The sequence below is a fragment of the Anabrus simplex genome, chromosome 1 (assembly GCF_040414725.1).
Source record: "Anabrus simplex isolate iqAnaSimp1 chromosome 1, ASM4041472v1, whole genome shotgun sequence".
In the NCBI taxonomy this organism is placed as follows: domain Eukaryota; kingdom Metazoa; phylum Arthropoda; class Insecta; order Orthoptera; family Tettigoniidae; genus Anabrus; species Anabrus simplex.
Window position 1 is genome coordinate 363,752,100 of NC_090265.1, and position 22,892 is coordinate 363,774,991.

Genomic DNA, 22,892 nt, shown 5'->3' on the forward strand with positions numbered 1-22,892 from the left:
AAGCGAAATCACGGACCATGGTAGCACTTACTTTCCATCATCCAAGAGCCTTCATGGCCTGTGTGGAGATGACTTTGCTTTCCTATGCTCAGCAATAAAGACACATTTTTTTATCTCAGGGGCGTGCATTTCTCCGCGATAGACGTGTGGAAGCATAACTTGACGTGAATGATGGTTGAAAATAGAATGTTATCCCTGAAGCAAATGGTAACTAAACGGTTTTGCTTAGAAACATCAAAAGGTTTCCGAGTATTAAATATCTCCCGCTGGCCAAATAGGTGATGGTTATTACAGCATATAGTTATTCAATTAGTGCAGTGTTCCTTTGAAAAACGTCCGCTCATGTAATTTCCTATAATCACTGTCAGACAGACAGATTGCCACATTTAAGTAGACTCTGAGTCTTATTTTGAAATGTGACATGTGCGTGGAACATATTCTAGAAAAAAATCACATGCCATACTAGTTACACTTTTTATCCACGAAAGTGCGGATGAAGAGGATCAGTGACTGGTAATAATAGCACAATTTAAATTTAAAGTTTTTCCCCTACTAATTGCTTTACGTCGCACCAACATTAATAGGTCTTGTGGCGACGATGGGGCAGGAAAGGTTTTGGCGTGAGAAGGAAGCGACTGTGGTCTAAATTAAGGTACAGCCCCTAAATTTGCCTGGTGTGAAAATGCGAAAAAATGGAAAACCATCTTCAGGGCTACTGACAGTGGGGTTCGACAGGGTTGAGTCGTGATATCAAATAATCTGGGATTTCCCAGAGCATTTTATTATACGTCGCGCCGACACAGATGGTGAGCCAGGAGTGGTAAGGAAGATGCCGTGGCCTTAATTACGGTACAACCCCAATATTTGCCTGGTGTGAAAATGGGAAAACACGGAAAGCTATCTGCAAGGATGCCGACAGTGGGGTTTGAATCCCTTATCTCCAAAACCGAGCAGCCACTTGATCGGCCACAGAGTAGCCAGAAATCGTTTCAATGACACATATCATATTTTTCTCAAGTTAGATTATTTCATTTTGATATTTTCTTAAAGAAGTTGACGAATTTATTAATAACTGAGCGGAGTGGCCGTGTGTGTTTATGCGCTATTGCTATGGAGCCAAGGCTATGAAGCAAAGCAAGTGGGTTCGAACCCCATCGTCAGCTATCCTGAGAATGGTTTTCTGTGGCTTCCCATTTTCATTTCTAAGCTGATTCCTTCCACCTCCTTGTCCAATTTAGTACACCACCATTCATTTCATCTTCATTAGCTCCTCATAAATCTGCATTGTATTATAAGAAGACGCTGCATAAAGGGGCTTTTCAGTCTCAGTGGCATGTAAATCATGATCAATAAATTCAATTCAATTCAATTCAATTCAATTCAATTCAATTCAATTCAATTCAATTCAATTCAATTCAATTCAATTCAATTCAATTCAATTCAATTCAATTCAATTCAATTCAATTCAATTCAATTCAATTCAATTCGGTTAAGGTTGGCGCCGGGAAGGGCATCCGGCCGTAAAACATGGCATATACTTTCATCTCACCTCATCCCCGACTTCGTATTACGAAACGGTATTAGGGGGTAAATGCATACACATTGGCGAATTTCTTAATTAGTATGAATTTGTTTAAATACATACACATGATGGCGGGCTTCTGACCCCATTTTGGCAGACTCGGTCCTGGCTCACGTCGGTGGTATTTGAGGGTGCTCAAATACGTCACCCTCGTGCCGGTAGGTTTACTGGCACGTCAAATAACTCCCAAGGGAATAAATTCTGGCACCGCGGGGTCTCCGAAAACCGTAAAAGTACTGTAGTTTGTGGGACGTAAAGCCAATGAGATTATTATTATTATTATTATTATTATTATTATTATTATTCATACACATGGACATTATTAATAAAAGCGAATGAATCATATTCGTGCATATTATTTGCACTCACTGTTAATTACTATCAAATGAAACTAATCTGTAGGCTACATTCTTCATTTTGAGGGTTTATATATCTTAGTGGCAACAAACCCTTTGTCGTTGTTTGTCCGTCCCTCTTTCTCATTTCACCATGTCTTCAAGCTCTCTGGGATGCTGAGTTCCTATATATATATAAAAGAAAAATCACCTGTTTGCTGTATTATAATTAGCACGTTCTCTGGTACATGGGTGAGGTAAGGCCTACCAATCAAACTGGGTTCCAAACTTATCAAACACGTCATTTTGTTTGTGATGTCACAATTATTTTGACTAATTATACCAGAAATACAAGTCCACGTTTCATGTATAAGGAATTGCGTTACTTTCTGATGTTCATTTCAACTTATGTGTGGTCACAAATTTAAGTTCCGCTTACGACCATGTTCCAATAGCCCTCTAAAGAGCGAGTAGTGCTATTTACATACATTCTACTAATTATTTCTTTACTCTTCTTTATGGGCCACTCGCTGGTATTTTACGACCTCTAATGGCTCACTTGATGGCAATTATAGCACATTACAACATTAAACACAATGTTTGTGTCTTAATCAGTAAACTGAAAACATCCTAATGGCGGTTCAATATTTCATGTTAGGTTTTGTCTGCGCACCTGATTACCCTTCATAGTCAATAAACTTCTGTGAGTCAGCACATACCCGAATATAGAAAGAAGGTCATTATAAAATGCCTTGCTTCTTTTTATTGTTATGGTCTTTCGGTGTAGTTCTATCTTAGCCTTTGGCTTTAGTTTTGACTCCAGAAAGTATCAACCGAGTAGTAAACAGTGAACATCATTTAAATGAAAGAAGGAACTAATTCTAAGGTTTCCTTCGGAAACACGACAATAGCCATTCGAATTTTTTTACAGGAAAGTTACTTAAATGATATCGGAAGATACATACCAATTTATTCACTTCTTATGAGCTAAAACGTTTCATTTGGAATTTGAGTATGTTTTATATTTCGCTTTTCACATCATAATGTACTGTACAAATGTTGATTATTATAGTGGAGAAATTCTGAATCAGTTTACTCTCTAGCCTTTTGTGAAAATACACGAACGTAAACTTCACATCAGACTTTCCTTTGACTTTACTTCGAATATATGTATAATTCTATTTGTCTGCTCCAAGGTATAGCAGCATTTTCATGAGCACCCTACTAATATTTATTCTAAGTTTAAATTTTCTCAATTTCGTGCTTTTTCAATTTCTGTAGAAAAAATATTTCTTTTTTCAGTTTGGGAAAACACATTTTGGACACAGGTAAGGGCATGAATTGATTCAAGGTGATGAGTCTTTTGAGCTTGTGAAATATTTATCAGATAAATAAATATCCACTTCATAAACCACGTTTCTATACTTACTAACGTACGTCCAGTGACACTTCTTGCTTCTTGTTTTAAGGGGCCAAACATCGAAGGTCATCTGCCCCGGTGAAACTTCAGCAGTTATAAACGTATCATTGTTCCTCTTATTGTTATGGTTGATTTATTGTGATTGTTTACTTTTCTTTTAGTTTTATGTCTTATTTATTAAGGAGTTTCATAAGAATATGCACCGGCAACATCGCATTTACATCCGTTCGTTAATTTGATAATTAATAATTGAATTCAGTAGCACTCAGCATTGGCGCACAGCAGAGTAAAACATGAATTTGTTTTCATGTACATAAATTATTTCACTATAAGGTCTACTTCGTTGATTACGACTGTATGTTAGTAAACGACAATAACATTATTTTATTCTAATCTACTCTTCAGCTCTTATAAATAGTAACCCACACTAAACTCATAGTTATAGCTTTTTTCTAGATCGTTAGAGAGTGCTGCACTCAGGCAAGGTACGACAGCTATATTTTCCTTAGGAACATCACAGATTAAATCTATTAGGTCTTAAGAAGTGAAGAAGAAAACACGTTCAAGTGCGTTGAAGTTAATTTCTTTACCAGTAGAATGGAAAAGTGATCAACTCAGGCAACGCGATTGTTCTTCTCTTCTTACTCTAAATACGTAATTAATTAATTAATTAATTAATTAATTAATTAATTAATTAATTAATTAATTACATTTTCCGTTAGTTAGACTCTTTCAGTGACCCGAAATGTTAATGCACTTGTAGAATAAGCTCATTTTCTTTTCGGTTGTTACTCTCATCACAAGACCAGAGAATTCGTGCCCGTTCGAATACCAAAACAATGATTCTAAATCTGGGGGAACAAAGAAGACGTGCCAGTTGTGGATGGTAACGATGTGATAGAGAATCATTCATAGTTTTCAGACTCAACTTTATGAATGCACAATTTATTACGGATATTTTAAATCTTTCGTCTCAGTTTTCCTGTACGTGAGTGGTGTTCTTGGCCAGTGGCCTCGTCTGTAGTAGCTCTTTTCTGCTTTACTTCTCATTACGAAAGCAAGGAAATTCGTACCAAACATTGCCTTCAGATAATATTCGTAATACGACTAGGTGAAAGAGAGCTTAGATTGCATGAACAACTTACTTTATTCCTCCGAATTTGCAAATACTCCATTTGTCATTCAGACAACAATTGTGGTACTTCGGTGAAAGGAGAAATTCAACAAGATTATAAACACAGAAAGAAGCCCGACTCTTCGAAGAGTTACGAAAGGGAAGGTGTGTGTGGAAATAAAAGATTTCCAAGGCCTTGCAAGCCTCATTGGTTCGGAAGAAAGAACAGTACAGAGAAGGAGAAAAAGGCATACAAACACTTACGAGAACATAATAATTACTGTGAGAGTATACGAAGACTTTTCGGAAGGGAGTGGGGAAAGAAGTTTATTTTGTTCAGTAAAACATGACGTAGTGAAGTTTGTCGGTAATAGCAAGTGTTACATAGAAGATTAAGGTATTGTGAACCTACCCATGATGGTGAGTGATGGCCAGCATATCGCGTAACCAGGGGAGTTGCTCCGAGCGTTGACACCTGCTGAGGTGAGCTACTGTGATTAATTCGTATGTATTCCAAAACTCAGTCAGCAAATGAGTTAAATTGTGGGGTGCCTTGTTACTCATTATAATGATGGAGTGTTGGTACTGCAGTCTCATCTTGCTACTTCGCTAATCTGTGATGCAACTCCATGCTGGGAGTGTTGTGATTTTGGTGCTATGGCTCTGCTCGATTAACCAGGAAAGTTAAAATATTTCATGACATATGGACTGGCGCCTTCTGTTTCATTTTAACAATTTAATTACTGAAATAGTGATTTTATAAGAAAAACAATTAGATTCACTATTTAACCATGATGATAAACAAATGTCTGCCCGAAATGTTCTAATTTAATAGACAAACAAAGAATGGGGTAAAAATACTTACGAGAATATTTTAAATAACTTTTACTGTGATTCTACATGGGAAAATATTAATATGCCTTAAGGTAACCCATCTGTTTAAATTTGTAAACTGTAGCTGCAGCTCAGATAAATATTGTTAAATGGTCCTAAGATTCGAAACTGAAACCTTCATTACAATATTTCTATTCGTCTGCTAATGCTACTCCGAACCATATCAAACAAGCCATATCAACAACATATCAAGCATCGTCTTCATGATATTTGAACTTTCTCTAAATATTAATTATACTTTGTATTATCTTATGTTTAACACACGTTTATTTGCATATTTATTCATTTAATATTGGTATCTAATAACAAAAATTATCCACGCAAACATAATAATCGTGCATGAAATTATTCCTCGTGTTATGATTTATATCTGTGGTCAATTTCCAAACGATTGTTATTGTTGCTCGGGCAGTGAGTCTAAGGAATGGTTTAACAGTGTAACCTTTCCGTTTGTATGTAACTACTCCATCCTACACCTACTCTTGTATGCCGGACTGAGTGGCTCAAAGGGTAGACGGGTATCGTTCTGAGACCAAGGTGCGGCATATAAAAGAACTCCTGCGGGACAAACTTTCAGCACTTCGTAGTATAGGAGAACCGGGAAAAGTACTCACTTGAACGTAAAACCAATAACATTATTACTACTGTAATATATTAGCCATATTCATGACTTGGTCTATTCCTACCACTCTTAACCTCTACACGTTCCTTAAAAATGACTTTGCATGACAGCGGGTGTTATAATTGAAGACTTTTAATTCCGAATTTTAAAAGCGCTTGACCATATTTAGTTGAGTCACCGCTTAATTTATCAATGCCAGAAATTATATGATTTTAAGCACGGGTACCCTTAAAAATATGTAGTACTTACGTGGAGTAAATAAACGGACTCACGATGGAGGTTTGTGTATTGCTAATTTTTAAGACTTCGATTCCTTCGGAAGATACTTAATGAAGTATGAATATAAAGGAGCAGCGTGTAAGTTACTGGTAAGACCTCTATAAGAATACGGCTTCAATGTATGGTACCTACACCAGGATTCCTTGATACGAGAACGGGAAAAGATCCTAAGAACAACACGATTTGTTCTGGGAGAATCCGACAAAAGTATAACGTTACAAAAATGTTGCAAATTTTGGACTGGGAACCGTTGGGACTAAGAAGACGAGTTGCTCGACTAAGCGGAATATTCCAAGCTGTCAGGGGAGAGATGGCTTGGAATAGCATTAGCAGACGAATAATATTTAGTGAAGTTTCTAAAAGTAGGAAAAATCAAAATACGGTATAATGAAAAATTGGAAATCACGAGGACAAACTGGAGAAAATAGATTTCCAGCTTCTTTTAAATCGTTTAAAATAGGAGTAGCTAAACACCTGATCGGCAATTTCCAGCCTGGATGAGAACTCTAAATACAGACCAGTGGTAATTGATGGACTGATTGATTGATAACTAACATTGTTGTAATAGCGGTAACTTTAATAAAGTTATTTTCTCGCAACTTCAGGTACTACAATTTTTTAGATATATCGGATTGTAAATGTCATTAACCTAAGCAAAGTTGCACTGACGAATGGTATAGGAACTTGACTTCCAACGTGAGAGTTCTGGATTCAAAGCCCGGCGACTTTGTAGGGAATTTTCGATAGAGCCAGAATTTTGCAGTAGGAGAGGCACCTGATTCGGCCTTACACCTTCGGCCAAATCTAAAACTAGACCTGGTTGCGCCGAAACGTGGAAAGTCGGTGATGAAATAAAAGGCAGGTGGGTCTTCAAGTCCTGCATTGTTATTGTTTATCTTCAATGCGATATGATGCAGGTCAGTTTTCATTGGGCATCAGTAGGGTACTTTTGACTGGTTTACATTCACATTGACATTAATACTGATCATGTCATCTCTTGGGTATGGAACCTACGATTCTGGTTTAACATCTACGACACGGAAACTCTGAATCAAGAAACACAGAATAGAAAAATATGCTCCGTGATGGTCGCCAAACATTTGCGAGGAGCAAACACCAGAATAATAAGAAGGTGAATGTCATCCCTTGAGAAGGAGATTTGAAAATTCTCAAAGGTAGTTTAAGTGATCGATCATCTAACTCAATTAGACATTCAGTAAGAATCTCAAGTTAACATATTCATAAACATTATGGCTTGTTGTTGGATGACATCGTACATCCTTGACCTGGGAGCCCGTAGTTTGTTTACGAAGCGCGATGCGCCTCATTATCCACCTCACGGGCTACAAACAGATGAAAGCGTTTTATTAATACCTAGCTTCATAAGTGAGAAATGAACCCATCATCATATGAATACATGATTTAGGAGTCGCGCTTCGAGTGTTACCTGAGGTTAGCAGTTCACTCAGCAGGTCGTACATCACTCACCGAACATATAACACGTTATTCACTAATACTGCATATCTCGCTTTCTGAGCAGAAATGTGGGCGGATCCATAATATGCCACTTCAGGCAAGAGATCTCGGGTTCTGGAAAGTGGTGTTAACGCTCTGAAATTTTGAAGGTTAACCTAAACATGTACTCATGACTGAGTAACTGAACACGCGCAGTGGAAGGACCAAAGTTGAATGATTTGATCCGCGGTCATGACGATTTCCTGTATCTAGGATAAGTGTGACTTGTCTCAAATTTTCTTAATTCATATCTTACAACTTGAAAATAGGCGCAATGAGTATGGTATGAAAATTAGCCTTTCGAAGACTAAATTGATGTCAGTGGGTAAGAAATTCAACAGAATTGAATGTCAGATTGGTGATACAAAGCTGGAACAGGTAAATAATTTCAAGTATTTAGGATGTGTGTTCTTCCAGGGTGGTAATATAGTAAGTGAATGAAGGTGCAGTAAAGCTAAGGCAGTGAGTTGGCAGTTGCGATCAACAGTATTCTGTAAGAAGGAAGTCAGCTCCCGGACGAAACTATCTTTACATCGGCCTGTTTTCAGACCAACTTTATTTTACGAGAGTGAAAGCTGGGTGGACTCATAAGTTAGAAGTAACAGACCCCAACTCAGCCATCCTCGAAGTGGTTTTCCGTGGTTTCCCACTTCTTCTCCAGGCAAATGCCGAGATGGTACCTAACTTAAGGCGACGGCCACTTCCTTCCCTCTCCCTTGTCTATTCCTTCCAATCTTCTGATCCCTCCGCAAGGCCCGTGTTCAGCATAGCAGGTGAGGCCGCCTGGACGAGGTACTGGTCATTGTCCCAGTTGTATCCTCCGACCCAGAGCCTGAAGATCCAGGACACTGCCCTTGAGGCGGTAGAAGTGTGATCCCTCGCTGAGTCTGAGGGAAAAACCGACCCTGGAGGGTAAACAGATAAATAAGAAGAACAAGAAGAAGTAACAGACTTGCGAAAATGATTGCTGGTACAAAACCATTGTGGATAATGGCAGGAGGGTACACGGAATGAGGAGATAACGGCTATGTTAGGAATGATCTCGATGTATGAAGCTCTACGCATAAACCGGCTTCGGTGGTGGAGTGAATAATGGACTCTGTTATGGAGGGTAAGAGAAGTAGAGGGAGACCAAGACGACGATGGTTAGACTCAGTTTCTATCGATTTAAAGATAAGAGATATAAAAGTAAATGGGGCCACAGCACTAGTTGCAAATAGAGAATTGTGGCGACATTTTGTAAATTCACAGAGGCTTGCAGACTGAACGCTGAAAGGCATAACGGTCTATAATATTATGATGTATGTATGTATTCATAGTAGATGATTGTATACTATCATATATCATTCAAAAACATTATTCATACTTTAGAAGACATAATAATTTTTTGCTAAGATTTCGAATTATTTTTTCCGAATAATGTATCAGTATGACAAAGCCTGTAACGCTCATCAAGCCGGTTCACGTTGCGTCCGATCACCCTGTGTAGAATCCTTGCGAATTAGATTGCTTCCCGGCGAATTCAAATGGGCTTTGAGCGGTGGTGTTGGAACTCTGCAGGTACTGTAGCTTAGACAGGCTTGAATGCCACGGCGAGAAATCAGCATCAAACGCAAACACTCTGTGTCACTGTAGCATACTATCTGAGGCCCGATCTTATCAGCTTGGAGGTCGGTGTTCAAATCCCTATCATAGTGAACATCGTGCAACATCGCCGTGTAAAGCGTATTTGAATTCGCCAGCGAAGCGATATGATTAGCTAATTTCAGCGAGAATGGCGAGAGATATCACGTTATTATTTTCAAGTTATGTGTTAGTACGACCAACTCTCGAGTGCTCATAGATCCGCTTCACGTTGTTTCTGATCAACCTACATAGCTGTTTTTTTATGTTTTTCCGTCACAGATAGGTTGAGAGCAGAGCAATTTCGACCGTAAACAATTTCAATCTTCAGGGATTGTGAGAGATTGGTGGACTACTTGGTGTGTTAGGTAACGTACTGCTCATAAAGTTATAAACAGGATTGAAGAAAAGGAGGACACTATATGGGGCTACTTTAATTCTCTTAGTAGATAATTTCAAACGGTAGAGGTTGTCTAAAACTGCGTTATTTTATATATTACCTTGTGATTTATGACAAGAAATATATTGAGACGCTCAGAGATTCGGAAAGGTATCACGTGAACTCATGGGAACAGTCGAATGTTGTGGTATTCATCAGTTAATGAAGCGGCGGTCATGGTGGTAATGAGGTGGCAGGTCTGTGGATACTCTTTTGACAAAATTCTCATCATCTGTTTGTTTGATCCTTTGTTTGTTTGCTTTCTTTAATTGTCAGGGAAATCTTAAGGATTGTTATACATCCTACTGGCCTGCTTTTTAGGATATGACTATTGATTGACTTGAAAGAAGGCAATAGGATTAGTTGTCTCTCTCATTAACACTGTTCTTCAAGAGAGATTTAATCACGTAAATGACTCACAGCACTAGTAGCTAATTAGTACCGAGCTCGATAGCTGTAGTGCGGCCAGTATCCAGTATTCGGGAAATAGTGGGTTCGAACCCCACTGTCGGCAGCCCTGAAGATGTTTTTCTCTAGTTTCCCATTTTAGCACCAGGCAAATGCTGGGGCCGTACCTTAATTAAGGCCACGGCCACTCCCTTCCCACTCCTAGCCCCTTCCTCTCCCAGCATCGCCATAAGACCTATCTGTATCAGTGCGACGTAAAGCAAATAGCAAGAAAAGCTAATTAGTACATACGTCAGGCTCCATGGCTAAATGTTTAGCGTGCTGGCCTTTGGCCACACGGGTCCCGGGTTCGATTCCCGGAAGGGTTGGGAATTTCAACCATAATTGGTTAATTTCGCTGGCACGGGGGCTGGGTTTATGTGTCGTCTTCATCACCATTTCATCCTCATTACGACGCGCAGGTCGCCTTTGGGAATCAAATCAAAAGACCTGCATCTGGCGAGCCGAACATGTCCTCGGACACTCCCGGCAGTAAAAGCCATACGCCATTTCATTTGTACATACGTTACACTTTTAATCATTTTTGCCTACATTGCGTATTTAAGGATTATTGTAAACATTGAGGATCGCTTCATCTCTCTGATGATTAGACGCTGGTATTAAAACGTTGTTGCCTCTCAGCTTCAACTTACCAGGCTGTGTGGCTCAGACAGTACTGTAGAGCGCAGGCTGTTTGAGTATAAATTGACCGATTCTATCCTGTCTGTGTCCGGTGGTGTTTGAAGGTGCTTAAATGTGCCAAACTCTTATCGGTAGATTTTTGGCACGTTAAATAACCCCTAGGGGTCATAATTCCCGAATCTCAATCACTTCAGAAACCATAACCTAGTTTCTGGGAAATCAATCAAATGTAGGTTCAAATCCCGGTGACACCATGTGGCAAACAGGGCAGATATTCTCTAGGATCTACAGTTCCCCTTATCAGTTTCATTCCTATAACTTTCCGTGATCATTCGGCCTGGGGATGTGAGGCAGTCTCGGCAGCCGGCGCTTTCTTAGCTTTATTCTGTCTTGCCGTTAATTCATATTGTCCATTAAGAAACAATACCGCGTATCTGACAACGATTGTCCTATCTATTGTGTTCCTTAAGATTGGTCACGCCTCCCAACCACATATGGATATGTAGTCCATGGCCGGGCTGAGTGGCTCAGACGGTTAAGGCGCTGGCCTTCTAACCCCAACTTTGCAGGTTCGATCCTGGCTCTGTTCGGTGGTATTTGAAGGTGCTCAAATACGACAGCCCCGTGTCGGTAGATTTACTGGCACGTAAAAGAACTCCTGCGGGACTAAATTCCGGCACCTCGGCGTCTCCGAAGACCTTAAAAAGTAGTTAGTGGGACGTAAAGCAAATAACATTATTATTATTATTTGTAGTCCATGTGAACAAAGGGAAATGCACCCTACTGTACCATACCGTACCGTATGCTGGCATGTAGTATTTGCGTACTCCTACAGTAAAACGTATTTAAGGTTCATTTTCCTGTATACATCCAAACCAAACCAAACCAAACCGCTGCTCAGCCCGAAGGTCTGCAGATTATGAGGTGTCGTGTGGTCAGCACGACGAATCCTCTCGGCCGTTATTCTTGGCTTTCTAGACCGGGGCCGCTATATCACCGTCAGATAGCTCCTCAATTCTAATCACGTAGGCTGAGTGGACCTCGAACCAGCCCTAAGGTCTAGGTAAAAATCCCTGACATGGCTGGGAATCGAACCCGGGGCCTCCGGGTAAGAGGCAGGCACGCTACCCCTACACCACGGGGCTGGCCTCCTGTATAGGCCTACATCAGCGCAGGAAAATGAGCACAATGAAAATTGCTTTGATGGACCGCATATTCATACGTGGTTGAGAGGCGTGACCAGTCTTAAGGAACATGATGGGTACGAAGAGCGTTGTCAGATACGCGGTTTTGTTTCTTAAAGGATGATATCCAGAGTATGAGGCATTTATGTTCGTTCACCTCGTACATTTCAGTGTGCATAATCTGCGTGGCACTTGAGTTAGGATAGGATCTGCGTCAGAATGAGAAGATATAATCATTTGAGCCCTAAAATCAATATAACGTACTTCTCCAGTATTTTTCCGAAAGGAAACGCTATCTCGCGGGAAATAATCTTATTGATTATGGCCCATTTTAGCCCAAAGGATTCTAACCTCGCATGTCTGAAAACCGTAGTTATCTTATTCTATCATGAGGCACACCATAATCACTCTGCTCTAAAGGAGAGTGCGTTAAATTATATATATTTGTGAAAAAATCTCCCACAATAAAATGTCTTGTTATATTTCATTCTATCCGAAAACTATCCATTTGAAGAGAGCGTTATGTAGGACTGGGGCTGTAAGGACTTCACTAAGGATCAAAGCAACATTAATACAAAACAGCTGACGAAGTAGCTTTGGTATTGGTAGAATAGTAGAGGAGCTATCTCGGCTCTGACATCGGGGTTTAAGTAAAAGGGAGGAACACACGCTCATGTAACAGAGTGATGAGTGCGCCTGAGTCGTGATACGCCTCATTTCGAGCAAGACTCAGCGAACAAACAGGACAGCCATTAGTGACGCTTAGGAAAATTAATTGGCTCTATTTATATGCTTCGGTATTCGAGTACACAACCTGCATCATAGCGTTCTGCAGAAGATCTTATCTCACAACAGAAATAGTTCAAGGCTTCTGTGTTTGCAGATGGGTATGTATTTTACTTGGCAATCTATTTCATTGGCACGGCCACCCAGATGATGCAAGTAAAACGAGCAGGAGTTGTTGTTTAGACATCCACGGAGAACGTACTGCCACAATCGTATGTGCTGAGATATCTACCGTAGATGATAATTATATTGAATTACCGAACGAACTAGTTGTCTGCCTCTGGAAGTGCAGTGAAATTTTGTATTAGGGAGGTAATACAAAGCCATTTAAATGGGACTGATATTCCTGTTGTCTTTCCCGTAAAAGAATAAACATTAGGAAAGCGCAAATGCTACCTTGTGTCAGTACAATGGTCTGCTTAAACTGTGCTGTATGTATGAGTTAGATTTCAAAGGAAAGAAAACTGATCAATAAGAACATAATTTAAACTTCCTATCATATGATTGACTTACGATGACTACGTTATTAATACTCGGACCATTTAAAATTCTTAAACTATATTTATTTTTCACCACTCAAGTATGTCTTGACACTACTTTGCTTTCTCGCCTGATTTAAAAATCCGTTGACCGAGCAAGTGGCCGTGCGGTTAGGGACGCGCAGCTATGAGCTTGCATTCGGGAGATAGTGGGCTCGAATACCACCGTCGGCAGCCCTGAAGATGGTTTTCCATGGTTTTCCATTTTCACACCAGGCAAATGCTGGGGTTGTACCTTAATGAAGGCCATGGTCGCTACCTTCCCAATCTCCCACCCTTCCGTCGCCGAAAACCTTCGATGTGTTAGTGCGACGTTTAACGAATAGCAAAAAAAAAAAAAAAAAAAAAATCCGTTGAGAAAGGTTCCAGCTAACATGCATTATTTCCTTATCGTATTTTGCAGCTGAGGTTTTCAACAATTCCCCGTTTGTCTCGCTCTTGGAAGTTACCTTATGTTAAAACTTTATCCCTTGTGAGTGTAGGAGCGTAAATGTTTGGATAATTTTAATTTTTGAACGAACTCTGCACACTTAACAGACGAACATTTTCTAATTTGCGTCCATTATTAATGCTAACAGTTAAGCTTCAGTATTCTTTCACACAAACTGCCGATTATATAAACATATTATAATATATACGAAAATTTATTATGTTACATTACCTTATCTCAATTATTTACTGTTAATTTCCGTATAGACTGTACTAACATTCTGTTTTTCATTCATGTTTTGGTCGAGCGCCTTGAGCATTTCTTGGCTGCAGAACACTCTTTACATCTTAGTTAGTCTGGCTGCCTATCCCCAGGCGCGTTCTTCGACAGGTAATTGGCGACAGCCACAACGGCCAAGGTTTTATGAGACGATAAATGATGTACAGCAGGTGGTTGGATTCTCTGGACAAGCTCATCACTCGTGACTAACCTACTCGTATCATTTGTTCACGACACTTAGTTTCTCTTATATTTTCTCTAATTCTCTGAGAACGCTGTTGCAGTGATGAATCTCCAAGTTGTACCGGAAACAGGCTATAAGTTTTTTGTCTTCAGGTGATGGGGTAGTAACTTTTCATGCTCAAACTAGCGATGGACGTGGGTGACAACCAGTGTTAAGGCTTGAACTACTTTCTGGATTGCTGATTTATTATTGCACAAATAAAACTTACTTATAATCGATGCAATCGAATTTAATGCCTGGAGGAGCAGCGCACTCGTAGCACTCTTTACATCTCAAAAGGGCATTCGTTGACACATGTGTCTGCTGCATGAAAAATGTAGCTGGGAATATTATTGCAAAGTACCGTTCAGGATTATGTGGGTTAATAAAAATATATTGTAATTTCTCCTCATACACCAATGCGCTATTATAACATATTCATCTGATTTCATACAAAATATGAAGTACCTATTTAAGAAACCAAAGACTTGATACTAAAATTTATGAACTAAGAAATAGTTAATGATATTCTGCTTTACAGTTACAATGCTGCTGAATTTTACTAAGAATATGACAACAATTAAGGGAGCTTAGTGCATCAGTGATGGAGTACGGATTAGCGCAGATTTTCACTCGAATGGCCGAAGTTCAAATCCCGGTCGATCACGTGACATCAGGAGGAGTATCCGGCATTGAAGCCTTGACGAAAGCAAAAAATGGAAGGGCGGCTTCAACGATCCTATAAATATTTTAATACTAGTGATATTACTGAATGCAGAGATAAAAAGAATGTGTGTTGTGACTACATTGAGGAATTAGAGGATGTTTATTTTTTTATAAATAAGACAATTTCTGTAATGTTTTCCTTATTATAATTATAAGAGAGAATCGAGAATGATTTAAGTTTTACCAGTTTGTCTCGATGAAACTTTTGCAACAGGAAACACATTAAAACCTAGTCAACCTAGGCAAGTGCATCGCACTAAAAATATCTCTGGTCCTGAGGGGGTCGTGAAAGCAGAATGGCTTATTCTGTGGTTTTGCACCAAGGGGTCAGTGGTTCGAATTTCATCCAATGTGATATTCTTCCTTCTCTGTGGTTTAGATAACTCGTGAAACTAGTCATCCCATAGTCATGTTCACGGAATCAACAGTTACATGAAACTAACCTATTCAGCACGTCCGAAGCATGCAAAGAGCCCTACCACGTCACTACGTCGTTGAGAACATATTCATGTCCCATGCTAAATTCCATCTATTCAGGCGTCATTGATGGACGCTAAATCGAATCAAGACTGGTCAGGGTATAAGTGACACTTTACTCAACAAGTAGGAATGGTGGACTTCACCATCACATCTTGTTCGAGTTTTCTGATTGAACGTTTGGTAGTCTAATATAACAGATTTCCACCACGCGACCGACAAAGCTATTCTTTAACTGGATTTGGAGTCGTATATTTATTGGAAAGTTGAGATCTGTGGGTAATATGCATGTAAATCATGTCGTAATCCATCGACTCTAGCTTACTACCATACTATAACTAAGAAAATAAAATAAATAGTCTACGAACTTTAGATAAAGAAACATATTATTTCTAATTCAAGCATCTATATCACTCAGTAATCGGAGAGAAACTTCATTATTTGACGAAATCCTTGTTGAATTTTCCAATAAATGCCTGCTAAAGTTACAGAGCTCTGCCAGCAAAGCAGATCCTTTAACCAAATGTTCCAATATTCAATTTTTTCCATTCCTGTTTGGAAAACCTCAACAGTATTTAAGGACGATAATAAGAATATTTGGATATAACACAATCGGTTTTTAAGAGACATAGTGTTGCCGAAATTTCTCCATTGAAACAGGCCTTTTTAATTTGCGGGCAAACCAGAGAGCTCTCTACACTGAGTGCGCGTGGTTTCGAAGACGCAACCTTGAAGAATGTGCTACTCAGACACTAATAGTATTAATATCCAGTGTTATTTATAGACTGATGCTTACCGTGATTTACAGCAATCCAGAGTAGAGAACCCATAGGAATACCAGCAATACGAGAAGAATCGCGTAGGTGGTGAAGATGTTGGAAGTTTCTGTGACCTGAGGCATGGCTTCGCAGTTTATTTCTGAGGGCTTCTTACTCAGTTAACAACAAACTAACTGGCTGAGGCACTCATCTACAGAACTTAATATTTTTTTGAGGTACGCAGGCGCATGTGTTACCTGGCAAGCCATTGTCCTGGAGACTGCGAGTTTGGCACAGACTACATAGGGGTGGGAGATGCAACATTGGTTCTGGGCTTGCTTCAGCTTGGTATAGAGCATTATGTATGGAAATAGATCTAATGGGGTACTTGTTTTTCAAGAAATATTTCTACGAATGTTGAGTCCCGTTACATAATATATTCAAGCAATGATGACAATCTTATCTTCAGGAATTAATTACAGTGTGGTATCCAAGCCTACAGTGTTGGGACAGTGAGCCTGCCTCTCACCAGGTGGACCGGATTCGATTCCCTGCGAAGACATGGATATTTACAGGGATATGAGTGCTAATTCGAGGTCCATACAGCCTACGTGATAACAAATGAGAAGCTACTGACAGTGAGACAGCGGATCCGGTATAGAAAACCAAGAATTTGCATGTTGATCACGCGTCACTCCTAATCTGCAGGCCTTCAAGCGTTAAGGCTGAACAGTGGTCGTTTGTAGGCCAAGGCACAGCAGTGCTGTAGAGCCATTGGGATTTGGTTTGATTTTATTTATTGCAGCAAATGAATATTAATTCCATTACTAACTAGAGAATTTATGAAGCTGTTCACTTCTTCAAGTTCCATTGTCGAAATAGTTGACAGTTCCAAGTAGAAAATGAAAATAAGTCCATTCGTTTCTTGATGAGTTTCACAGAACTCATTTGTAGAGACAAGATTAGGGTGTTGTGGCAACTCTTGGCGTCGTTACTAACGTTTCCTCACGACAGTCACACTTCGAATCCATAAATTAATAATAATAATAATAATAATAATAATAATAATAATAATAATAATAATAATAATAATAATAATAATACTTGTCTACCCCATAGTCCCGTTTCTTGATACGGGTTCGGGATGAGGAGAGATTAATTTATATGACATGATTTTACTGCCGGAAAGCATTCATGACGCCAACCTCAGTTGAGGAGCTAATGAAGATGAAATTGATGGTGAATGAGATTGGGTAGGGAGGTGGAAGGAATCTGCTGTGGCCTATGAATACGGACTGTCCCGGCATTTGCTTTGAGGTGCAAGTGGGAAACCTCAGAAAATCATTCTCAGGAGAGCCGATGGTGGGGTTCAAACCTACGCGTCTCCCGAATGCATGGCTTGGCTAGATAGCAATACTACTACTACTACTACTACTACTACTACTACTACTAATAATAATAATAATAATAATAATAATAATAATAATAATAATAATAATTTTACGTTCTACTTTTATGATTTTCAGAAACATTGAGGTGCCGAAGTTTTCACCTCCCTTCCTTCAAGTGATAGTAATTCTACCTACAAGAGACTGGCATGTTTGTACACCTCCAAATACCGTCGCAACTATCGATAGTGAACCTGCCATGTTGAGTTCAGACTGCCAGCGCTCTACCATCTGAGTCCGGAAGGTAGAATTCATCAATACAGTTGTCAAACTTTAAATCCACCAAGTGTAACGAAGTTCACCATAAGTATGCATTTTGTGCAAGGAATCGACAATTGTTCACGTTTCAAAATTCCCAAATGTTTAAAATGATTACCAATGGTCTGTTCGTAGAACAGTGGACAACGAATGAAGTTAACTGACTATTTGATTAGGAAATTCGAAACATGTTTGTACTTTCTAAGATGTGATTTCTAAAGTATAGGGATATTTTCCAATTTGAGGAAGTCACGAAGAAACAGAAATTATACTAATATTTGAATCATCTAATTACGGATACGATGCGTTCTATAGCATTTTTCTTTGAGTCAATGCAGAAAATGTAAATAGCTAATACAATTATTTCGCATACAGTGAATTGTTTATCAGAAATGAAGCCAGAAATGTTGCCTCATTACCATTTTTAAAAGTGACATATGTAATACAAACTCGACGTATTCAGTAATACTTGAAGTTTATCCGCTATACCAACAACTTAACAACTATAGGACTATGTTAAACAATATTTCAGTTCGCTCTATTAGGGAAAAGAATAGTGATATTAAGCTAACTGTTTTCTTTAAGGGAAGATTAAAATGCGAAACAATACCAAATAATTTCCTCCAAAAATATCGTCCAAATCGCAGGAAATTCTATCTTCATTTGCCTCATACTAGATTCATCACTATTTCATTATACCCTGTATGATGTATCTTTAGCAGAATACCTGTAGTAATGGGCAGCGAACTATTTTTCCATTGCGTTGTTCAGTAGAAACTGTGCCTTAATGTCAATAAAAAGAAAAACAGAAAATTAAACAACGTCAATTGAATTACTTATACTTTAGTTATTACATTCGCAAGAATAAAGCCAAATCACAAGAGAAAATAATAAGGTACAATATAGAGACCTGAAAACAACGCTAACGAAGGAAGTAATAATATCAGAAGTGAACGATGAAACTTACTCAGAGTTCTTATGTCTCATCAAGTATTTTCTAATGCGGTAGACTCTTGAAAAATGAAAGGGAAAGGAAGGATCAGAGCTCCTCGTTTAGTATTTTCTGTACCACTATACCCGTGGTATTCAAATTCACTCTTAATGAAGGTAACACTAATAGTTTCACAATTTTTACGTTCCGCTAACTACTTTTACGGTTTCCGGTGACGCTGATGTGCCGGAATTTTCCCCTCAGGAGTTAGTTATAAGTAGGATTATGAGAAAATACTCTTGGCACCTCATGAATAAATACGGGAAATTCTGTAGGTGATTCATCATCGCTGAGATTTTAGAGAGGGAAATATAAGCTGTACTTTGTGCGTAGAAAACATCACTGAGGAGAATGGCTACTAATATAGAAATAGATTTGGTAATGTTGGTTTAAATACTGTTTAAAACATTTACAAACTGTTGTTGCACCTTACCGTCGATTAAATTAGTCCCGAGTAGAGGATCCATAGCGATATCAGTAGGACCAGGAGGATGGCGTACGTGGTGACGATGTTAGAGGTCTCTGAGGGCTGCGGCATGGCTGTGTTGTTTACTTCTTAATTGGGCACCAACAAACTGACTGCCTGCCTGAGGCACTCGTCTCCAGAACTTAACTATTGTTGGGGTACGCAGGCGCATATTATACCTGGCAAGCGACTCCCTGGAGACGAAGAACTTGGCACTAACCACAAGAAGGCGGGTGGATTCTGGATTGGTTCTGGACATGCTTCAACTGTGTCATCTTGTTTAGTGCACTCTATATTGAGAAATCATTTTGAACATGTTGAAAAGTTTGGACTAAATGATGACGCTCTCCATGAACTAGTTTTATGCTGCCATATGTTTACTATTCAAATGGAATTCTATTTGGTTTTCGATATAATTCACATTTAACAACATACCCCACGTTTCTGTTAATTAACACTAGAATCATATTCACGGTTTTCTGGAATGTCAGCTAACATGCCATGCACATGACGTGAGGTGGTTCTCCAAAGCACCCAATGGTGTAATTTCATATTCGTGCCAAATCTTACGGTTAATTTTATGCGAATTAAGATTTTGGTACGAGTAACACATCCAACTGCCATGTAATGAACGAAGTGTTACTTTTCTTTCACATCGTACATACTCAGTATTGTCATTTCTAGTGCATTAAAGTTTAAGATATTAGTAAAGCTAACTCCAAATAATTCTAGGTGAAATATTTAAATTCGAACGAAGTAGATAAACGCGAAAATGTAATGGAAATACCGCAGCTGTACGCAGGCATCTGCTGTTCCCGATTACCTTGCTAAAACGAAAGCTACTTGAGAAATGATAGACTGGCAGGTCAGCAGATAATATCTGTGACGCAGTTTCATAATAGCTTGGGTTTATATAAACATTTGTTTATCACATTTCAAGAAGTTTCGTATGAAGGGTAGTGATGAGGCAAGTACGAAGTTTTCTAGCTACAAAATATTCGAATGTCAATTACTGTGGAGAGCCTCCGTGGCTCAGGAGGCAGCGTTCTGGTCTCTCACCACTGGGTTACGTGGTTCAAATCCCGGTCACTCCATGTGAAATTTGTGCTGGACAAAATGCGGGCAGAACATGTTTTCCTCTGAGTACTCCAGGTTTTCCTGCCATCTTTCATTGCAGCAACACTCTTCACTATCATTTAACCTGTGAGTCATTAATCAGGAGGTGTGCGACAAGCTTCGGCAGCCGGCACAATTCCTATATTCGCCGCTAGATGGGTGCTTCATTAGTTCCATTCCTGACCCAGTCGAATGACTGGAAACAGGTTGTGGGTTTTCATTTTTAATTACTGTGGGTGTAATTAGGAATCAACGTTTGATGCAACAAGTTATCATAATTATCGTACTGATTTCCATGTATGTTTGCAATACAATCTATATATATAAAACAAGAGTTTTGTCTGTACATTGCTCAGAATTTGAAAAGAATGGTATTTCTGTATCGGTCATGTCCATAGTAACAAGGAAATGCACTTTTTACTTTTCCGTAATTTCTGTCTGTCTGTCTGTCTGTCTGTCTGTCTGTCTGTCTGTCTGTCTGTCTGTCTGTCTGTCTGTCTGTATGTATGTACACGCATCACAAGAAAACGGCTGAAGAGAATTTAATGAAATTCCGTGTGTGAAGTCGGGGGATGAGCCCCTACAATCTAGGCTATAAATCACTTTACTCACACTGAGTCAAATGGTAATTTAGGGGAAGGCCTAAAATTTAATCATCAAATATTTATATTATTAGTGGTCCTATCGATAAATACTACATAACTAAAGTTATATAAAATTAAATTTCCGATCATTTATGTCATACATTGTTACCGCACCGGCTCTGATAACACAGATATTCATGAATTTGTATTTTTGTTGCCAAGTCCATATTAACGCCGAACCACGAGAAAATGGGTTAACAGAATTTAATGAAAGTTGGTATATAGAGTCGGGAATAAGAAACTACAGTCTAAACTATAAGCAGTTTTATGCGCCCTGTATGAAATTGTAGTTTAGGGGAAGACGTCTAAAATTTAATTTTTAAATACCTATGTTATCGGTCCTATCGAAAAGTACTACATAACAAAAGTTATAGAGAATACAATTTCCGACCATTTATGTTTTATTCACTTTTACCGTACCGTCTATGATAAGGGTGGTATTTCAGAGTCGGAAGAAAACTAAATGTGAAGGCCTACAATATTGAAAGCGCGTAACATTGATCAACGATAACATTACATTGACCACTGTTTGTTGTGATGGGCTTTGTGTCTTCTGTTGCCACACATCTACGATAGTTAGGATGAAAATTGCCTTACGTCGCACCGACACAGATAGGTCTTATGGCGACGATGGGATAGGAAAGGGCTAGGAGTGTGAAGAAAGCGGCCTTGATCTTAATTAAGATTGCCTGGTGTGAAAATGGGAAGCCACGGAATACCTTCTTCAGGGTTGCCGACAGTGGGGTTCGAATCCACCGGATGCAAGCTCACAACTGCGCGCCCCTAACCACACGGCCAACTCGCCTACTCGTACCGAGTGTGATAGCCTGCCTGAATATTAGCGGGAAGTAGCTGGGGAGTTGGATAACTTTCTTCTTTAGCATGCTATTCCTCTGGTTCATAAATTTTCTGATGCTACTGGTACATTAACACACTGGTTCTTCATAGCATTCGAGCTATTCAATCCGTACTCTGAGGCACAGATTGAAATGAGCAGTTTGCATATTTAAGAGAATTATGGCAGAGGAGTGATGACGGATGTCTGTGGTCTGGTCATTCCAGCTCTGGAACATTACTACTACAGTAGTTGCTTTACGTCGCGCCGACACAGATAGGCCTTATGGCGACGATCGGACAGGGAAGGGCTGGGAGTAGGAAGGAAGCGGCCGTGGCCTTAATTAAGGTACAGCCCCAGCATTAGCCTGGTATGAAAATGGGAAAACACGGAATACCATGCACTGTTAGATTGGCATCGTAGTACTGTTCATTAAAATGTGCGGTTTTTAATTTGATCGAGTATTTTATATGATAACACTGTCCGGCTCCATGGCTAAATGGATAGCGTGCTGGCCTTTGACGGGTTCGATTCCCGGCCGGGTCGGAGATTTTAACCTTAAATGATTAATTCCCTTGGCTCGGGGACTGGGTGTTCGTGCTGTCCCCAACATCCCTGCAACTCACACACCACACATAACACTATCCTCCACCACAATAACACGCAGTTTCCTACACATGGCAGATGCCGCCCACCCTCTTCGGAGGGTCTGCCTTACAAGGGCTGCACCCGGCTAGAAATAGCCACACGAAATTAGTATTATTATTATTATTATTATTATTATTATTATTAATTATAACATCGCTACTTTCCTACTGAC

The 22,892-nt window shown here is 39.4% G+C and overlaps 1 protein-coding gene across 3 annotated transcripts in view; it reads right to left on the reverse strand.

The window, feature by feature from the left end:
- Positions 1-22,892, reverse strand: part of LOC136856800 (serine/threonine-protein kinase WNK2) — a 179,095-nt gene that overhangs the window by 146,114 nt on the left and 10,089 nt on the right. The window contains exon 1 of one of the 3 annotated variants that reach the window (XM_067134913.2): positions 19,445-19,613. The exons of 1 other annotated variant lie outside the window; for it this stretch is intronic. The gene's annotated coding sequence lies outside the window, so the exon portion shown is untranslated. Of the gene's footprint in view, positions 1-16,352; positions 16,511-19,444; positions 19,614-22,892 lie in introns of those variants that run through there. One more of the 3 variants, XM_067134914.2, reaches the window with a different exon arrangement.